The 15,780-nt window shown below is 47.7% G+C and overlaps 1 long non-coding RNA gene across 1 annotated transcript in view; it reads right to left on the reverse strand.

Moving 5' to 3' along the window:
• LOC117589143 overlaps positions 1 to 14,434 on the reverse strand; it is a 50,865-nt gene extending 36,431 nt beyond the window's left edge. Inside the window, exon 1 of the long non-coding RNA XR_004574192.1 lies at positions 14,239 to 14,434. This is a non-coding gene — a long non-coding RNA (uncharacterized LOC117589143). The remainder of the gene's footprint in view (positions 1 to 14,238) is intronic.
• Between the last annotated feature and the right edge of the window lie 1,346 nt (positions 14,435 to 15,780).

The following is a 15,780-nucleotide window of genomic DNA, read 5'->3' on the forward strand; positions in this document are numbered from 1 at the left end:
ACCGTTCTGGCGGCAACAGTCGAAGCGTATTAATCATTTAATTTACTCCTTTTTGCCACGGCACAGAAAATTCCACAGCCCACGGGGCTTTTGGGGGGGGGGGGGGGGGGGGGGGGGGGGGGGAATGGAGGTATGGCAGCACTTGTCGGCAAGAGCATTAACACCGTTGTCCGTACTCCATTCACGGCAGTTCTGCGTTCCGTTCCGTTCCGGGCAGACAATCCTTTCCACGTGTCCTTGCAACCCTTTCGTGTCTTTGGCGCATTTAATTCGTTCGGGCATGAAATTTCCGCGTGCGTAGCCCCCACAATTGCCACCACCCCCAACGACCGACAGACCGACTGTCTGTTGTTGCTTCATTAAAATAAATTTAAATAAACTACGCCTGATTATGGCACAGAAAAGTTTTGGGGTCCCCCCACTTCAAGGTCGATTGTGGCTAAAAAATTGCTTAAATAATTTCGACATTTGTGCAGAATGATTTGACTGCCAAGTCAATTTATTAATTAGTATAATTTCAACATTTGCTCCCAACCCTCAAGGAGGCAGAGGGAGAACGCCTAGAATGCGGCAATACAAAATCGATGACAAATTGCGGACACGTTACGCGTAGTTGAGCCCAAGACGAGTTGAGCTCGGCGTTGCGGGTCCCGGTCCCGGTCCCGGTCCCGGTCCCGGGTTCGGGGTTTGTGTTGGGCTTTGGCGTGACTGCTAAATACGCTGACAATGCCTCACCCTCGCCCTCATCCATTCACATTCCCATTCTCAGCCACGGATACAAAAAAGACAAAGGCAACAACAAACAGTCCTGCCACCAGCCACCCTGACACAAAAGGCAAAGTCAGTTCCAGCGAGGCAGCAAGAGAGCGAGAGAGAGAGAGAGACAAGCCAACGAGGATATATCAATGGGCAAATTAAAATAACAACCTAATCATCGTTTTAAGACCGCGAGAAAAAGGCGACACGAGACTACAAGCACCCAGGGGTGGCAGTGGCCGTGGCCCTGCGTTGCTCGTTCTATTTTGGTGGGCGCAGGGGGGAATGGGTGGGTGCTGGCAGTGCATTGCTGCTAAATGAAACGCAAAGGCCTTTTTGTCAACGCTGCACGGAGAGAAAATGTAGGCTGTTTGCGAGCTTGGAAAGTGGAAAACATTTTGTACAATGATGGAGAGTTTTTTTTACTCAGAAATAGCAGAAGTTTGACCATCTGCAACTCGAGAGTTTATAGCTTTTGGAACACAAAATAAATACACATTTATTACTTGGAGAATCTATCTGAATCCGCAAATGCCTTTACATTCTTCAGCTGTGAGCTGCTGCCTTTCCTCCCCCATTTTCCTGCTGCAAATCCCTTTTGGATTTCACTTCCCTTAAGGCCCACAATTTCTCGCTTTTCTCGCTGTGTAGCGCTCTCCCACCCCCATCCTAGCATTACCGTTTCGAGCATCCCTTTTCCTTTGCTGTCATTTTTATGTTCCGGCGTTTGTTCCGCCTTCTGTTCCTGTTTCAGTTCCTGTTCTCGACTCTGGGCGAAACAATTGCCCAAAAGTGTTGGAAGTCAAACGCAACCGACCCGCCACTAATGCGTCCGCTTCAGCCTCAGCCTCAGCCTCATCCTTGGTCTCAGTTTCAGCCTCAGTGCACGGTCTTGGGCTGCAGTCGGTGCTGCCAGGAGCAGCATCAGAGACGTCGAATTGGTCCCTTGTGACAGGCCAATATAATGCGCCACGGGGTGATGGGTGTTGGGTGAGGGCAATGGCTAGAGCGAGGGGGAGGCAGAGATGGGATAGATGGCATTGCTCTGTGTGTGGTGTGGTGTGGGGTGGGGTGGGGTGGGGTGGTGTGGCAGGCCAAGCGATTGCACAACAGATTGCCGCACTCATATCAAGTTGCAACCGTGCCACGGACTCAGCTCGACTCTCCTCTTCCCTGCTTTACCGACTTGTCTCTCACTGATACGTATGATGGATCGCCTTGAATACCTTTAAATTAAAACGACGCTCAAAGCGAAATGAGTTGTGGGAGTTGTGTGTTCGGTCGGTCGCGCCAATGCCCGCCGCAGGGGGTTGCCCAGGGGCTGGGGGGTACGGATTTGGGGTGTTAGTGTCTGGATGTGCGCGGGTGTGGGTGTGGGTGTGGATTGGCAAAAGGTAAAACTTATTCTCGTTTTAAATGCCTTTTAATTGAACGCCGCATGAGGTCTTTTATCAGTGCAAAAAGAGTCCTCACTTTGAGTCTGCTTGGAGTCATCAAGTTCTCAGAGAACTAGTTCGAAAAGGAGGGATTTCTTAGGGAAAAACTTTGCTTTCAAATTCAGTTTTGGGTATAGGATTCTGTGATAGATTTTAGCTTTCAAAATACTTGCAATCCAGCTCAAATGTAACCTCTTGAAATACTTATTTTAAATGTTTTATAAGCTAAAGCTGCACTTCTCTCTGCTATCAGTTCTCGCGCTCTCTCTCTCTCGCTCTGTCTCTCTCTGTACTTTTCCCGAACTAGTTCCAACAAATTTATGCACCACGAGTCACAGTATTCCTGTGACAGCTCCTCATATCTCTCGTCGCACAACTGCAACTCTATCGCTCATAAATACATATCTCTGACGACTGGCCTAAGCCTGTCAATGGTTCCCTCTGCAACTTTGTCTCCCTCTCTCTCACTCACTCTCTCTGCTGGATATTTTTTGTGTTCATTTTTGACACTAATCAGATTAGTATCGCCAACGCCAATGGCATTATGCATACGTCTACATATATGTACGTGGTATAATTCTTGTATTCCGTTTCTATTCTTTTCGTCTCTTGTTGCATCAAATTGCAAGCCACCCACACACACCCACACACACACACAGAAGGAAGACACAGAGTGAAAGAGAAGCCACAACCCACAGCCAAACTTGTCATGAATACTCTCGTCTCGTCTCGGGGGCATGTAACGGACGTTGTAGTTTGGGCTTTGAATTCAAGTTTTGCCTCTGGGTGAGAGCAGGGTTCTCGGGATCTCGGATTGGTATTGTGATTCGGATTGGGTATTGAATGACCGAACTGCTCTGCTCTGCTCTCTGACTGACTGTTTGACAGACACTGATGTTGATGAATATCAAGTGAATCCTTTTGTGACATCAGGCAAAAAGGCCTCCCGCTGGGTTTTCGTCTCTTCTGTGTTCTGTCCTTTAAAGCTCTGCTTGCCAGCGAAAGTGACAGCAATGCCAAAAAGACATCTAGCAGGGAGACAAGGGCAGGGACAGGACAGGCTCGTCGTAGACCATCGCGCTGGGACTTACTTAGCCCCAGTAAAAATGCCTCAGATTGAAAAACGCAAAAGTTGAGATATGAACGGGGCCTGGGCACCAGATTGATTGCGACTGATAAAGTCCGAGAGCCAGGCAAGTGTATGAAAAACCAAAAGGCGACACTCTGCCCTGAAGGGTGAGCTGAGCTGTGCGCCCAAAGGGGGCTTGAGGTTACCAACAGCGTAAAAAAGATGCCAGATAAGACACAGCACAGGCACAGGATGAGCTGGAGGTTGATGCTGAGGTTAGTCCTCCCCGCGTAATAGACAGAAGAATTATGAAAAGTGTTGGCGTAGAACAAATCGAATTAGACATTTGCAGGAAAGTTGATGTCATTGCCAAGGGTTAGAGATGGGCGTCAGTCGCTAAACGTAAGCGGAAATGGGCATGGAAGATCTTTATCTGCCTCTCTCATCCTCGTGTCACGCTTTAAGCTCTCGGCTTTCTCTCACGCCCCATCTCTGACAGTAACAACCGAAAATATATTTAATACAAAGAGCAAGAGTCCGCCATTAACGAGGCAAGATACGAGTGGGGGGGACCGAGCATCTCCGCCATTAGTGCGTGTGATTTCCATTTCATTTCGCTTCGTGACAGTTGGCAACTCCAACAGATTAAAGGCATTTCCCATCCAGCACGCAATTCGCTTGAATTATTGTTGTCAGCGCACCAGCCAGTGCCAGAGAAGAGCCAGGGACCAGCAGCAGCAGCAGCAGCAGCAGTCCAGGACCCAGCAAGGATGGCGGCGTCGCGACATGCGTCGATGATACGCAAATGCAAACAAACAAGCAGGCAACAACAAGCACTGGGGAGGGCAGCAGGGGAAGGAACACAAAGCAGAGAGAACAACCGACAAGCGAGGCGACAGAAATAATGCCATGCACATTGAGTGGCCACTCCGCGGAGTACACGCTGTAGAGGAGGACGGGCAGGGGTGCAGCGGCAGCATAAGGCATATGCAAGAGCGGGCAACAACCAGTCAGAATCCTCGTGCCAACACCCATCGTCGTCATCATCCCATCATCCGCACAAAACCCTCTCTCTCGTGCCCTGCTCTGCCACCTATCTGTCACTTGCAAAATCAGCTGTGAAAATTTTGAAATTTTTCCACGAGGATTTTCGCGACTTTTTGCGTATTTTGCATCAATTTTTATCAGTTGTAAGGGCTACACGGGGGGAAGTAGTAGCGTGTGTAGTGGGAAGGGAAGTTACGCTAGAGTGAGGGGTAGAGGGGTGTGTGCCGTGCCCCACTGAAGGTGGCCTTAATGGCAGGACAACTGCGTAAGTGGCAAAACGTCGCGAAGCTTAACCAAAGCAAGATCTTTAGCTCTCACTTTCTCTTGGAAGCATATATAAATAAAATATAAGATTTATAAATAAAATACATGCTTGGGGAGAACTTTCTTCATGGTTTCCATCTCCATTTTTCCCACTGCTAATCATCAAGTTCCAAGTGCCAAAAGCCATCAAAACTTAGCCAAAATCCTACATCCAATAGCTCTGCCTCAACTCTCACTCTTCCTGCCGATTGTTTCATTTTCAATTGCAGTAATACAATAAAACTAATATCAACACTTGATTAACCCAAATGAGGGCAATCATTGCGCTCTAATGAACCAAACCGGACAAAACGCACGCACCAGACGACCACCAAGCCAGCCAGCCAGCCAGCCAGCCAGCCAAGCAACCACCCAAAAGTGCCAGCCACCACCCATTCAACAGGAGCAGCATCAACCACCCACTGTACCAATATGAAATATTTTTGGTTAACGCCTTTTGAACCCTTTTGGCTGCTGGCAGGACCCAAACCAAACTACATTTGCGTGTGAAAGTGCCGATATTTGTGCTGCTGCTGCAATGGAAATGGCACTGAGACTGAGGCTGAATGTCGCCACCATCCTTTGGGCTTTCTGTGTGTGTGTCTCTGTTGTGTGTGTGTGTGCGAGCCTTGTACCTCGTTTGCCTTTAATCACGTGGAAAGGCGCGAAAAGCGGCGCTTAGTGTTTGCCAAAAGCTTTAGCGCGTGCGGGTGCCCAGCCCAGCAAAAGGGTTGTTGTTGCTCTCTCCCCTCTCTCCTCTCTGTCTCTTTGGCTGTGTGCTTATCATTAATCATTAATAATGAAAACGGCGGCGTTAAATCTTGTAGATGTTCCATACCAAATGCTGGTATTTGCAGGCAACCCAGCCCGAAAGGGGTTTCCCTTTGCAACTGACTCTAGCTCTCTCCGTGTGCCAGAAGGGGGTTGGCCTTAGTGGCAAAGGCTCTGTGAAGTACCTGTTAATGGGCACTCGAGGCAAGTGCTAGTGTGTACGAGCACAAGTACGACTGAGTGTGTAATTTGACCCGGGGCTATAAGTTACGCAATTTTGCGTGTACTTCAAAAAAGCACAAATTGCACAACAGACTGTCGAATCGTCATTGTCAGCGGTATGTCAAAGTGAAGTGAAGGGACCGGGACCTCCCTCCTGTCCTGCAATGCCAAATTGAAAATCCTGCGGGATTTTCCCGCACACATTTTGACGCCCAAATGAGTCTTAATGTGTTTTTCACACCCAACCAAAAAATACAAAAAAGAGACTGAAATTTGCTGTAAAATTTCATATCAAAAAGCTGGACGACAGACAGATCCCAAAAGCAGCAGCCATGACCAGAGTCAGCATAGGCAGAAGGACATGGATGTGGACATGGCTGGTGATGTGCCTGCCATGGAGGCGTCGTAGCGGCAAATTCAATTTAGCATTTTTAAGTGCGTCCGCCTTTGATCAGCGACAATCGAATTGCCTCTCCCAACATCCAAAAATAAAATGTGCGAGGGCAGAGCGGGCAACTCGCTGCTTGTTGGCAAATGGAAAAAAAAAACTGTAGCCTGATTACACTTGCCGTTTGATCAGCAGAAGAGCAACAGCTGTAGCTGTAGCCCACCGTTCCGTTCTGTGTTGGCCATTCATAAATATTCAATCGAAAAGGTCCGCCTCGGCCATCATCATAATCAGAATTGAAATCCAGCAACCGGAATCCGGAATCAGAAATCCGTAACCGAGGCAGTAGTACTCAAACTTCTGTGACTATTGCCCATAATTACGTGGGACACTCCAGGCCAGTCCGCTCCGCTCCACTCCATACTGTGTGGCAATGGGTTGCTATCCATGGATATTGAATCCATCAAGAGCTTTTGTCAACATGAGAGACACGGCTCATTGGCTGCCTTTAGCCGCAGGCCAAGAATCTCGCACAGATGCTGCTGCTCTCGATGAGAATTGGGTCCTCCACCTCATACTCGGCATCCACATAACCCAAAAGTGTTGGTAATTTTGTCAAACTACTGCGGCAATCGTCGCAAGATGCAGGCAATACTCAATACAATTGCCACTCCACAGTCCACACTCCACTGCCGCTCCCATGCTCTCTCTCTCTCTCTCTGTGTGTGGCAATTACAAGAAGTGGCTCAGGCCTGGGCCTGTGCCCTGATCCTGGAGATTCCCTGGCCCCAGGCTATCAAATAAATTTGTGCAAGTTTCTATGTCCTGTTCTCGAGTGGAGAACAGCAGCAGGAGCTGGCTCATTATGCTCTAACCAGAGGGTATGATAACTACGACAATCTAGTGCAGATAGACCATAGACAGGATGAAGAGAATCCTAATTAGATGAGACTACAGCAGAGAGAGAACTGCGACTGATAGATATCCGAGGGAAGTCCAGTGGATTTTCCTATAGCTTCCTTTCCTATTTTTGAAGCATATTAAAGCAAAAGCAAACACCTAAACCAAATATACATTTATCGAAACAAAGAGTAGAATCCTGAGCCCTGAAAACTCCCTCCAAAGAGCATTTAACCTTCGGTAAACCCAACTTTTCTTCTATTTTCTCAGAAACTTTTTTGCGACAGATGTGTGGCTGTTGCTTGTTTCGCCTTGGACTACCGAGTATAATATATATATTTTTTGGGCTATTTGCCTTCGTGGCCTTCGATGTGCATAATTATTTTGCAATTATTTATTAAGTACACGGAAATTGTGATCGATCACACAGCAACGAAAGGGAAAGTGTGTGCTGTGCGAGGGAGTGTGCGGAGAAAGTTCCGGCTCTAAGGAGGGTGGTCGCTGCCACATGTCAACGTTGGCGGACAACTTATGAATTTCTCATTAGAAAGAGAGCGAAGAGCGACCGACGGACGACCCCCAAAAAGTGTCGCTTCCCCCTCCGAGACATGAGCTGATTTTAATGAAAATTCCAGCTGGAATAGTTTCGATTGTGTGCGGTGTGTGGTGTGTGTGAGTCGGCACAAACAAATCGGAAATCTGGCAAGTCAGAGCGTATTAACTTCCGATTAACTCTGGCCAAAGCAGCTACGGTCAAGGGGGAAACCCTTTCTGAGGCGGAGGATAGTCCTTCCATAGGGCATTATTCCTTCCTCAGTTGATGTGTTGGCAGCTTGTGAAATTGGCGAATTTCGATTGGGAAAATCGTTTAGTGGACTTTCTAATAACTGACACTGCAGGAAAAATCCTTTCGCTTAGCCCACCCCTTTGGCATGTCCTCCTTTTGTCCTTCGTCTGTCAACGAACTATGCCGAGCATGCCTGTCACAATATCCTTCGGGCGACTGTCAGTTTTTCTTCCTTTTTTTTTGCTCTTCGCCGAAATTGAGTAGCATTCGCTGCCCTCACGCATGACACCTAGAGCATACCAGGACGCAGGACTCACAGGAGTACGCAGGACAATACAATGAAAAAAAAGGGAATGTGGCCGAAATGGAGAAGTAGGAGTGGAGGAGGAGATCCCGGCAAAGGACACGGGAAACGGATTGCAGCCGCAGTCGTTAATCCTGCAAGTGGCACGCCTGAGCGCATTGCCAAAAGTGCACACAAGGCACACTGCAGTGTCCTTCCTGCCTCTGCCTGCCTTTGCCTGCCTGCGTAAGGACCAAAGGCAGATGTCACAATCGAAATTGAATTAAAGCGCAAAGTAAGATTGATTGTCTGCAGTTCGGCGGGGTTATTGCGTGCCCCATGGCTCTTACCCCAATGACTGTGACTCTTTTCTTTGACTCTGCCTCTGATTCCGATTCCGATTCCGATTCGGAAACGGAATCCTTTTCCTGCTACAGCCCGCTTTAAGTTCCTTTTGTCTGCTTCTCTGTCTTCTGATTAACATGCGCCAATTTAGGCAAATTGAATGGCTTTTCCCCCACGCAAGTTTTCCATTTTCCTTGGGCTTTGTTTTCGAGCCAAAACTTGTAAACTAAACAAAGTTAAGCAGTGTGCGAGTGCGGGAACTAGTGCTCGGCGCGTATCGTAAATCGACGATGTAATTTCTAGCCTAATCAGCCAGCGTCGGTCGGAGGCATAAATAGGCATTTGTAGGCCAAGAGAGCGGAGAGAGAGAAGTAAGTACAGAGCGCAAATCCCCCAGAGAAAATGAAATGCTTAAAAACAAATGAATGGTGAGTGCAGACCGACTTTAGGGATGCTCTTTATAGGGGAGGTTAAACCGCTGCCAGTAAGGCCTTAAATGAAATTCCGTGTGCATAGAGCAGCTTCTTGCAGTTCAAATAAATCCTAGAAATACGCAAACTCTATGAAGATTGTTTCTTAGATAGCTTCCCTGGATATTCTCTACAATTTCTGGTTGTTTTGGTTACATTTTGTACACATGAAGATGCCTGTTTGCTCATCACAACCTGTGTTATTACTCCCAATACACATCCAAGTTTCATCCATTATCATTTGACTTTCCCATGCAAATATATACCCCAAAAATATCCCCTAGCATGGATAACCGCCAGAGCTGGTGCGCCTTATCAGTGGCAAAGTCAAGAAGGGCGCCTAAATTAAATGCTGTCTGTGCACAGCTCTATCTCTCCATTTGTCTGTCTCTACATAGATGGGTGTGCGTATTTTCCCAGCTCAGATGCTGCTGTAATTGCACTAATATATTTTTATTGCCTTCTGCCCACGCACCCGACACGCCCCCAGTGGCAATGCCTTGCTCCCTGGTCCAAACGGAAGTAACTAAATCATCTTTGACGATTGCTATGGCTACTCCTGCTCCTGCCTGCTGCTCTTCCTTCTCCTCATTGCTCGTTCCTTTTGCTATTCTCTTAATAAACATAATTGTGCAAACGGAAACGACCATGAGATATCCTGGTGCTGTGTGCTGGCTGCTGGCTGCTGGCTGCTGGTTGCCCTCCTGCTTTTTGCATATTCATTTGGGAATTTGGGCTACGAGCAGGGGGTTGGGCCCTGGCCCGGCACACACCCCTTGGCCAACTTATGACAGGCCATAACCATTTAGCAACCGGAGCACAATGAGCATAAATGGTGTACAACAATTTCGAAACAATTGATTGCGCTACAAATGCCCCGTTTATTGGCAGTAGTAGGAGGACCTGGCTATACACTCTGCTGATCCTGCCTGGAGTTTAGCTGCTGGCGTTGAGCAGCACTTCCGCCAGGTCGTGTGTCCGGTACGGCCGGGCCACGTGGTAATCGAAATTAATGGCCAACTGATACAACGACTAGCAGTTGAGGCTTTGCTTAGGCAAACACTAAGGTACAATTGTGGTTATCTGTGGGAGAGGGGAGAGCAGGGTGCAATGCTCTGGGGGATAAAAGATTTCTTGTTGTTTATGTGAGGCTCTTATCGAGGTGATTTCTCACAGCCCGGATGGCAGCGCTCTCTCGTATCAAATTGAAAGAAATTGTTTGCTGCTCGAGGTGCAACATCCTCTCTGCTCCATTCCCCATTCTCAGGTATCCTTGCTGCCAGTCAGCGATCGATCAATCAATGCGCACGTCAAGAAATGTCAAGAACAAATGCGCAGCCAAAGAATGGCTGAAGTTTTGAAAAGTTTTGACTCGCTGCTGGCCCCGTCATTGTTCTCTTTTCGCGGGCCAAGATCATCATCAACTTCCAGCCAGGAACAACAGTGGCAGCAACCATTGATATAAGCTATTAAGATTGCACAGCTACAAGAAGGAACTCGCCTCGATTCTCGGGCATATCCTGCCTGCCTGCTCATTATAAGCCCCATGGCCCTACCGACCAACACTTAGCGCCGGCTTCGACTTGCTCTTCGTCGTTGGCTTCGATTGCATCTCCTTTTTGGCTGCCTTTTGGGATTCTTCTTACTCTGCTTTTTTGGTGCCCTGTGCACGCTTTTGCATGCCGCCTGGCTCTGGGGCTGCAATCGCGATTGGAGTGGAGTGGAGTGGAGCTTTGGTGGCTTTCATGGGGAACCCGTCGGCTTTAATTATGCCCGCGTGGTGTTAATGAGATCTTGCATGGCCTCCGCCTGCCTCCCTACTCCTGTGACTAGTTGTTGTGGCTCAATCGCTGTGCTGTGGTGTGCCTGCATTCTAAGTGGCGCAAAAGTTTGCGTGATTTAAAGGGCTTCATTAAGTTCGTGAATTCGACTAAATCACGCGCTCCACTCCCCATGCGGCGGCGGCGCATGTCTTGACACCAAGCCGGACAGAGAGAATTGCGAATTAGCGATGGTTTCGTGACATAATAGATAGATACACGACGATCACGATGGATCAGGCAAATAGCTTGAGTTTAATCCGATTGGGAGAGTTTTGGTTTATTTTTGAGGGATTTTTGAAAAGGTTTTACTGTCTATAAAGATCAGAAATATTCCATTGCAAGTTACTGTAATTTAAACCTTTAATCATTGCCTTTTCTTCTCAGTTATTGTCACGCTACCATCCTCAGTATTGACACCAAAAGAGGCAAAAACCAAAGAGTAAGTGTAAGCATTATATGACCAAGATAAGTGTCTTGGCCTCCGCCAGCAACAGCTACAGCTGCCTCACTCCTTTAGGCTGCTGCTTCCCCACTCCCTATGCCTGCTCCTGGCACTGGTATTGGCAATCCTCAACCTCCTACCGTCTTTCCCGTCTGTGTCTGATGTTACGCACTTCCGATCTTGACCAGCAGCACACGCAGCAGCAGCAGCAGCAGCAGCAGCGGCAGCGGCAGCATTCGAATTGCCTGATCAGACATTTTTCGCTGCATTTGACAGGCTGACGATTTATGTGCCTGCCACAAAAAGGGAGCCCCAGAGATGTGTGCTGCTGCCTCCTCCAGCACAGCCCCCTGCCTGCCAGCACTGCTGACATCTTCTGTCGATGGCAGCCCAAAAGTTGAGGCCCTCTGAGGTTCTGAGGGTTTTCTGTCTGGACGAATATGACGACAAAGCGATAAGATCTACGACTCTGCTTGTTAAATGCAGCCAGAGTCTGTGTCTTTCTGCTCTTTTGCTTCAGTTTTGTATTGTTTCATCAAGAGCGTTTACCGTTATGCTCATTAAATTTGCAACAGAACCCAAAAGAGCAAAAGCAAGAGCCAGGCAAAGGCTCCATCCCCCCATTGTTCGCCGCAATCAGAGAAACAAAACAGAATAAGATTTTCGGTTAGTAGTAGAATCTCCCAAAAAATAAAGGAGAATAAGCAGAAGGAACACGGAAAACAAGAACACAGCAAAACGAAACCTTAAACAACGCTTCCGGCGTTCGGCGAAAAAACAAAATGTAAAGAACAAAATGAAATGCCAAAGCCAGAGGAGCACTGGGCACTGGGCACTGGCACTGGGCGCTGGAAGTTGTGTCAATCAATAAGTTGCTGCGTTCCCTGGGATGCGTTCTGCATGTTAATGCCCAAAAATACAGAGGTAGAGGGAGAATCAAGAGCTCTTACTTCTAGCGAACAATCGATATGTTTGAGAGCGCAACATGGACAAAAAGGAAAGTCCTTAGACAAGCTGCAAGAGGGAATTCCCTCATGGGGCTAGAGGTAGGTACATGTGTAGGGGATATCCCTACTACATTCCGGCCATTCCTGAGTGTTGTCTGTTGATTTTATATGTGGGGGACTGCTGCTGCTGCTGCTGTAGGAATTTGTAAATTTAAAATGCTTCAGATGCCACACACACACACACACACACACAGAGAGCGGAGCAAAAACTATGCAAGCTTTGACCTGTTTGCACATCCCAAAGGGAGGGAGAGTGCTTAGCATTTGCCCAACTATCTATCTATCTATCGGATCTTATGTCTGCGATTTGCTGTGTTATCCGCTTCTGGCGATTACTTGTTTACCAGCATCAAACAACTTAACTACTTGGCGGCTTTACTTCCACTCCCAGTCCTGCTGCTGCTGCTGCCACTTTGCCCTCACTCCCACTCTGGGGGTCTTCGGTTCTGCTCTATTGATTGCTATCGTTGCCTGGGCAAATCAACTGTTTATTTGTCAAATACGTATTACAGCTAAAAGCAACAGCAACAGCAACAGCAACAATACCCAACAACTAATAAAACATGGCTGAGATTTCCTTTGAGTCAACAAACACACAGCTCGAAAAACGCTGACACTGCACATATGTGTGTGTGTGTGTGTGTGTCTCTCCCTTTTTTTTTTGCCTTACCAAAACGCCCCCCACATAAAGACTTTGACACTGTTGATATTTTAGGCGTTAAGAATGGTATAAAAAAAAGAAGGAACGAAGACAACAACGGACCCCCAAGGCCCACACACAAACATCTTGACCATTGTTCGGCTTAGTCTTGGCCTCCGCCTCTTGCCTTTGCTCCATAAACAATTTACACTGTCCTCCTATCGAAGTTGTCTTGGGCAGAGGGGTTCTAGCAGCCAATTCCTTTGGGTAGCGCATTTGTGCTGCACTTATGTCGGCCTAATGAAGATAACAGCATAATTTGGCCCAAAAGTTTCCTTTTCCTATTTCCCCCCACGAAATCAGAGTTCGGGCAGCGACTTTTTGGCCTGTGTGATTTGTCTTTGCGGCCGGCAGTCGTAGGCAATTGATAGCTGGAAGCTGTTAGGTGTTAAGTCGAGTGATATGGGACAGTAATTGGGGGGAGGAAGGCGGAAATCGAAGACAATTGAAATGGTTATAGTTAGGGAATGGACAAGGTGATGACCAGGGGGCAAAGTGGAGTACATAAGAGAGGGAGAGGTCTTGGAGTACATAAAAGAGGGAGAACTCTTGGCTAGAAATGGGTGCACAGTGCAGGGTATCTTTTCCATATATTACCAATCAAACTCAAATGAAAAGCAGCTCCTCCAACTCTCAACTTCCCCATGTCTTAGAACCTTCTAAGAGCTATCGGATCAACCTTTAAGTGGAGAAAAACCTACTGCCTCCTGCCACCTGCAACTCCAGCTTCAAAGTCTTCCTGCTTCACCTTCCCCAATCAATGTTTCACCTATGACTATGATGGCTCCTCCTCATGTTGTTTCCATTGTTGTTCTACCTCTTGGCCAACACACACACACACACAACCATCTTGCTCTTCGCATAAGCAAAATTCTGCTGACAAAACACAAAACACAAAACATTCCAGAAATCGAAGTAAAATGTTGCCACGAGAATTTCCCTTTTGTTCGTTGTTGGCCCCCCACTCCTCTCTCTTGTGTTATTGTTGCTATTGCTGATGGCATCTTTGTTGCTCTTGTTGTTGTTGCTGCTGCTGCTGCTGTTGTTGTTTGAGCCAATTTACTGACAATTTCCAAGCACTCTGCTGGCTTCAATCTAAGCGAGAATTTCATTCCTGCTCTACGTGTAACAGCCTTGATGTTGACGAGCTTTGCCATGCCACAACCCCATTCCCCACTCCTTTTTGGCCAACGCCTTTGTTAGCTGAAATTTAATGAAGTTGGTTTAATTGAAGTATGGTTCGGTCTCTGTCTCAGTCTCAGTCTGTGTCCTCCTACCCCCCAGCAGGTTCTGCCTTTGTCCCCTTTCCTCCCGCTGCTGTTGACTGTTTAATTTTACAAATTTGCTACGCAGACAACACAGACAACAACAGCAACAACAACCAGTGTCAAGCATTTTTCTCTTCCTCTCTCTGTTGCTGGTTGCATCCTCTTTTGCATCCATTTAGGGGCATGTTGCATGGGTTGGGTTCTGGGTTTTTCTGACTTACCTGATGGACTCGACGAAGGAGCTCTCCTCAGCTTTTTGTGTGTGCAAGTGTCACAGTAACCATACGACACACACGCAAAATATTTTCACGATTTCATTCTCTGTCATTTGCTGCATGCCACAGTGTGCTTCAAAAAATTGTTCTCTACAGAGCTGCGTACGGAGGCGGCCCTACCTGCAGCGAAGGCAGACTCCAAAATGCACTGCAAGCAAAGGGAAAAGCAAACAAAAATTAATAAAAGCAACAAAAATCAGTACAATTGTAGCTGGAACTTGTGCAGAGTGTGGCCCATAGTTGAGTTTTCTTTGAGTGTACTGAGGCTGGCCCGTAAAACCTTCAAGCATCCATCAGTTTCACTTAATATTGACGCCAAATATGCGCGCAATGCTGACAAAACGATACGAGAATGGCAGAAGGAGGAGCAGCAGCCAGCTCAGGCCTCATCATCATCAGCAGGCAGCAGCAGCCAGGCAGCAGCAGCCAGGCAGCCAGGCACAGGCAAACCTTTCATCGAGTCTTCCTCCTTTCGAAACATTTCGCTGTGACATTCATTAATTATTTTATATGGAATTCTACGCATTGCCACGTACACGCTGGCGACATGAAACATGTCTCTAGGTCTCTCCTCCTCAGCCAGCTTGCAACCTGCAACATAGACGGCCATTTAGCCATATCAATTAGAGGGGGGGGACTACGGACTACAAGCTGCACAGAGAAAGAACCCATCAACAGCAGCAGCCACAAGCAACCACAACCACAACCAACAGCCACATTCTCATTGATAACCAAAGAGAACTCGTCGTCGTCGTCGTCGTCGTCGAAATTAACTTGGTCATCTTGCTGCACTTGAGTCTTGGAGCCGGGAATTGTCTGCGCCACTTCATCGCACAGTCGCAGTACCCCCAGTACCAGTTCCAATCCCTGACTCTGTGTGGCTCCAGGTTTTTGGTGCTCTGTTGTAGTGGCTGGGCAAACAGCTCAAACAACGACCAAGAATAACACGCAGAAGAAGAGCAAACGGCAGCCAGAAGTGTCTCATGTGTGTCTCGACTCGTCGTCGTCGTCGTCTTACCGTCCAGTCATTAAATAAGCACTTTCCAATGCTCTGCCATCAGCAGGGATCCTCTACTCGAAACGGGCAGATCGGGAGCCGGTACATTGAGTCATCATTCAGCAATCAAAGCGCTGGCTCGCTGCCTCGAGGCACTTGAGAGATGCCTCGAAGAAGCCCCCGAGACAAAAGGCGTGTAACAAATATTAACAATGAAAATAATAATACTTCGAATGGTTTTGGTGAATGAACCCAAGGATGGTCCGAGACTATGGCCCCTCCATGATCACGCAGTTATCGGTTGTTATTGGCGTCGATCGCAAAGGACTGGCTGGGTAAACACGTGTTAATGAGTGGGGGACTCTGAATGGGCTCTGAATACGCAGTTGGGGGTTCGGGTCCTAGGGATACTACACTTTGTGGGTGGGCTGCTCTGGCTCTCTCTCTCTCTTTGCATCTCGCTCTGTTTGCGTCTCTTAGCTGGCAAATTG

Source organism: Drosophila guanche, unplaced genomic scaffold (genome assembly GCF_900245975.1).
Source record: "Drosophila guanche unplaced genomic scaffold, DGUA_6, whole genome shotgun sequence".
Taxonomy (NCBI): domain Eukaryota; kingdom Metazoa; phylum Arthropoda; class Insecta; order Diptera; family Drosophilidae; genus Drosophila; species Drosophila guanche.